Below are 4,718 nucleotides of genomic sequence, written 5' to 3'. Positions count from 1 at the left end.
TTTGAAAGAAAAGTATTTTAAAATTGAACATAAAATTCCATATTCCCCCTTGAATATACATATGCATATATAAGACTGCAGTCTCCTTTGGCCACTCCCTGCCTCACCAGGCCCTTCTGGGCAGTAATCCCTGATGCTTTCCGGTCCATCCCTCCAGAGCCTTGTCTGTACATCGTCATATGTAGCTGTGCTGTCCCCTGTGTCCCTTCTCCTGGCCACCTTGCTGTCCATCTTGCCCGACAACCCTGAGATGCTGGTGGCTATGCCTGGAGGGAGGCAGGAGGGTGAGCTGTGATCATGTGACTGTGTCCACACCAGAGGCTGGCCTAGACCCGCTCCCAGGCCTCATCTCCTGGCCAGCTCTGCTCTGACCTGCCAGGGCTCTGATCCCTGTGTTTGTCCTTCATCAGTAACTGGTCCCAATTCCTCTGTGATGTCTCAAGTCCTGGGAGATTTTGCAGTCCTACTGATGCTCCTGTGCTGGTCCTTGGCCAGTTTGCTGTCAGACCCATCCCCTGCTTTGCTTTGAATGGCAGAAGGGCAGACCCCTTGAAGCCACGTTTCCCAAGCTCTGGTGTCAGCTGGCCTCTGGCTGGTTTTGGGAAATAAGAAATTCTGGCCAAAGTGGGGGGGGGGGGGGTGGCAGGAGGAAAGGGGAAGCCAGGGAATTGCTCTCTGGTCTGGGTAGTGCCTCCTTCATTAATCCAGTTCCGTCTGGGCAGACCTGCCTATTTCAGCTTCAGCAGCCGATCTGGGCCTTCGAGCTCTGATAACTCTGCTTCCCCCTTCCAGCCTTCTGTCCAGATCGGATGGGTGGCGGCGTCTGTCCGCTCGGCTTCTCACTCCATTTTAACTACTTAGAGTATTTGTTAGAAGAAGAGCTAGACATGATTTTTCATGCTCCGAAAGTTTATTTTCTAGATTTTCTGATTTCAGCTGCTAGGACTTTTTTTTTGTTAATCCTCACCTGAGGATATTTTCTTCATTGCTTTTCAGAGAGAGTGGAAGGGAGGGAGGGAGGTAGAGAGGCAGAGAGGGAGGGAGGGAGGGAGGGAGGGAGAGAGAAAAAGAGAGGGAGAGAGAGAGAGACATCCTGACCGACAACCCTGAGATGCAGTAATGAAAACACCCACTCAGAGTCACCATAGATGCCTTGGTGTGTAACCTGCTAAGTCCTCGGTATGGCAGAGGTAGCTGGCTGGCTTCCCAGAGCACATTTTGAACTCACCCGGGGAAGAAGGGTCAGGCATGTTAGTAGAAGAGAATGCCTGCTAATCACCCAGAGAGGACACGGATCTCGGTCTTCACCGTCCGCCATGCCTGACGCTTCCCTTCTGGTCCTAGGTCATCAACCCCATGGGGTGGGATGCGTTCGGACTGCCTGCCGAAAACGCCGCCATTGAGAGGAACCTACATCCAGACAGTTGGACGCAAAGGTGTGTTTTACAGACATTCAAACACCCGTGTACGTGGATTCCCACAGTTCGTCTGTTAAGGTTTTTTTTCTCTTCAGTGGATTTTATGCTAAATGCCTGGCTTAACTCCGTGCAGAATACAGACATACAGGGTGGGGCAAAAGTGGGTTTACAGTTGTTTGTATGGTGAATAACACAATAATTAATAATCAGTAATACAAGAGTAAACTCTGTTTCGAATACTACTTTTGCCCGCCCCATGTGGATGGGCCAGGAGTGCACATAGCAAAGGCGTTGCCCACCTGAGTGGCCAGAGGAAGGCCCATCCCAGGGCCAAAGACCATTGTGGTTTCTAGTAGATCCTGTCTGAGTCCAGAGAGTCAGTATCTTCCAATATGCTGGCATTTTCATTGATTCTTAGTGATTTTTGGGGGCCAGGGCAAAACGACACTTCGAGCCCTTTGGAATAATCTAGGTTTTTCCCCTTTCCCTTCCCATTCTCAAAGTATAGTTTGTTTACGGCTTTCCCCCTCTCTAAACCCAAACTTTCTTCCCTCTACTTCACAGTAACATTAAGTACATGCGGAAGCAGCTTGACCGCCTGGGCCTGTGTTTCAGCTGGGACAGGGTAAGTCAGCCCTCTTACGGAAGTTCTTTCTTTGTGTATTTATTTTTTAAATATGTTTTCATTGATTTCAGAGAGGAAGGGAGAGGGAGAGAAACATCAATGATGAGAGAGAATCATCAATTGGCTGCCTCCAGGCACAGGCCCTGACTGGGAATCGAACCACGGCCTGGTTCATGGGTCGACGCTCAACCACCGAGCCACGCCGGCTGGGCTGGAAGGTCTTTGTTGTACGGAAGGTCCTGATTGCACGGGACCGTGACAGTTCTTCACATGCTGCCTGTTTGGGTTGGGAGAAGGGAAGGGAGGGAGGCAGAGCAGGTCTCCACAAATGAAAAAGTGTCCCCGGTGGATAATTTGTCTGCAAACAAGTAATTTTCGGTGAGGTTAAGCCAAGAGTGTTAACTTCTTACTTAAGCTTCTCAGTCGGCTGGGGTTGTGTGTGGCGACAGCTTTGTGCAGGGATTTCTGCTGTTCTCAGCGATAGTTGAACACGACTGTTGGAATCGATGTGGAAGTGATTGAATATCCACCCGTCTGGTCCTTTTAGGTGATTAGGTGTTAAGTTGATTTATTTACCTTTCGTTCCAAGTTTGGAATTGAGGTTTACAAGAACCTGTTACGATTCTGTCACAAATAAATTGTCGAGTCACAGGAAGTTGCCAAGATAGTAGAGACATGTACCCTTCCCCAACTTCCCCCTGGTGATAACATTTTATATAAGTTCAGACTAATATCAAAACAAAGCATTCGACACTGTGCAGTACTGTTAACTGAAGTGCAAACCTTGTTCAGATTTCACCAGTTCTTTTATGTAAACATCGTGTATATGTGCATGTGTGTATTTAGTAGTAGTCGTTCTGTGTAATTTAATCACATGTATAGATTTGATGGAGAAGTCTGAGGCCAGCCCCACTTGTTTCTTTGTAATACAGTGATCTTTCTACTGCCTTGTTGATACTTTTCTGAAAAACTATTTCCATTGATTTCAAAGAGGAAGGGAGAGGGAGAGAGAGAGAGAAACATCAATGATGAGAGAGAATCATCAATCAGCTGTCTTCTGCATGCCCCCTACTGGGGATCTAGCTTGTTTGAGAGATTTTACCCTGAGCAAGAAAAGGCCATTCATATGCAAAAAGCTGCTGCACACAGCTTTGGTGGGGTTGTAAATTGGATGAGGCGGGGTATCAGGGAGTCACCAGGGCGGAGCAAACAGAAATGGCTGCCAGTCAGCCCTGTGATCAAGGAGGTCCCAGCATAGGAACAATGATCCCTGGAGCACCTCCATCTGGGAGAAAGCCTCCCCCGAGTTCCTGCCCTGATGCCAGCAAATCCAGCTCCCCCTCATATGTGTCTGTGTCCCCCTAAGCCTCTCCCTGGTGCTGGAGCCCAGAGGAAGTGGGACCTTGTAAGTTCAGTTCGTGGTGCTGGCCTTTTAAGAGGAACAGCTGGGTCTCCAGCAGCCTTTGTGTCACTGAGCCCCAATCCACACTGGTTTTTACAGCCCATAGTTCTTACTGTCCGTAGGGACTTCTTTTTCCTGCTCTGGGACCCTGGGCTGGGGGTCTGGTGTGGGGCTGGGACCCCTTGCTCCTCCGGGCGCCTCTGCAGAGACTATCTCCCTCCCGAATAAAAAAGCGGCACACGTGGGTGCGGGACCAGTCCGTTCCACGCCTCCGCACCTCCCCAGTCTCAGTGTGCTTCCTTCTTTACTTCTCTAGTTGTAGGACTTCAACCAGCTTTCCAGCGGTTCTGGATGATTGTTCTGTATTTTAGTTATAATTTTGATGTGGTTGTGGGATGCGGCGAGCACAGGTATTTACCTACGTTGCCATCTTCCAGCTGGTGTAATTTGGAGGAGACAGAAAGTAAGAAACTGAAAGTTAAATGTGAATAGCTGAACATCTACTGAGGGAAGAATAAAGAGGAACTAAAATTCCGAACCGTGCAAGGACAGAGGGAATTGTTTCTTTGTGGGGCACTCGCCCTGTGGAGTCATTGGCAGCCCTTCTGAGGAGAAGGTGTGGACTGCACTTGACTCTCGTGGGTTCAGGTTATGGCCTCGGTGATCATGAATTGGTCCTAGGGAATGGCCCACGAGTTCCACAAATGACAAACGACAGAGTTAGCTTCTAAGCTGTTTGGGGTGGCCCATCGAGGCAGGTCTGTCTCTGCTTCGACCTCTGCCTTCTCACCAGGCTCTGGTGCCTAAGCTGGTTCTGGACTAGGCCTTGGCTATGACTCTTGATGGAAGTAGATTTTGGGGCCTAATTTTTATTGGGAATTATCTGGATAATTGTTTGGGGAGAAATCCCTAGGAGTTCCCTTCAAAATCGGACAGTAGAAGAAGAAAAATATGCCCTGGCCGGTGTGGCTCAGTTGGTTAGGCCTTGTCCCGTGCGCAGAAAGGTTGCCGGTTGATTCCCAGTCAGGGCACATGCCCAGGTTGTGGGCTCAATCCCCAGTCGGGGCCCGGTAAGAGGCAGCTGATCTATGTTTCATTTTCACATTAATGTTTCTCTCTCTCCTTCCCTTTTCCTTCCTCTCTCTGTAAAAATCAACTTTTAAAAATCTTAAGAAGAAAAAGAAGAAAAACAAAGTCCAAACTACACAGGATTCAACTTAATGCCTGTGGACTCTGCCAGAAGAGGTTTTATTAGTGGTTTATAATGCTTGCT

General features: G+C 48.7%; 1 long non-coding RNA gene across 1 annotated transcript; it reads left to right on the top strand.

Annotated features, from left to right (window-relative positions):
• The first annotated feature begins 1,342 nt into the window (after positions 1-1,342).
• Positions 1,343-4,718, top strand: LOC106696027. Its single transcript, XR_001346960.2, has 3 exons — positions 1,343-1,436; positions 1,983-2,043; positions 4,619-4,718. It is a non-coding gene; the product is annotated as an uncharacterized LOC106696027 (long non-coding RNA).

The sequence above is a fragment of the Myotis lucifugus genome, unplaced genomic scaffold (genome assembly GCF_000147115.1).
Source record: "Myotis lucifugus unplaced genomic scaffold, Myoluc2.0 scaffold_7316, whole genome shotgun sequence".
In the NCBI taxonomy this organism is placed as follows: domain Eukaryota; kingdom Metazoa; phylum Chordata; class Mammalia; order Chiroptera; family Vespertilionidae; genus Myotis; species Myotis lucifugus.
Note: the sequence above shows the minus strand (reverse complement) of the source record. Positions and strands in the feature narration are given on the sequence as shown.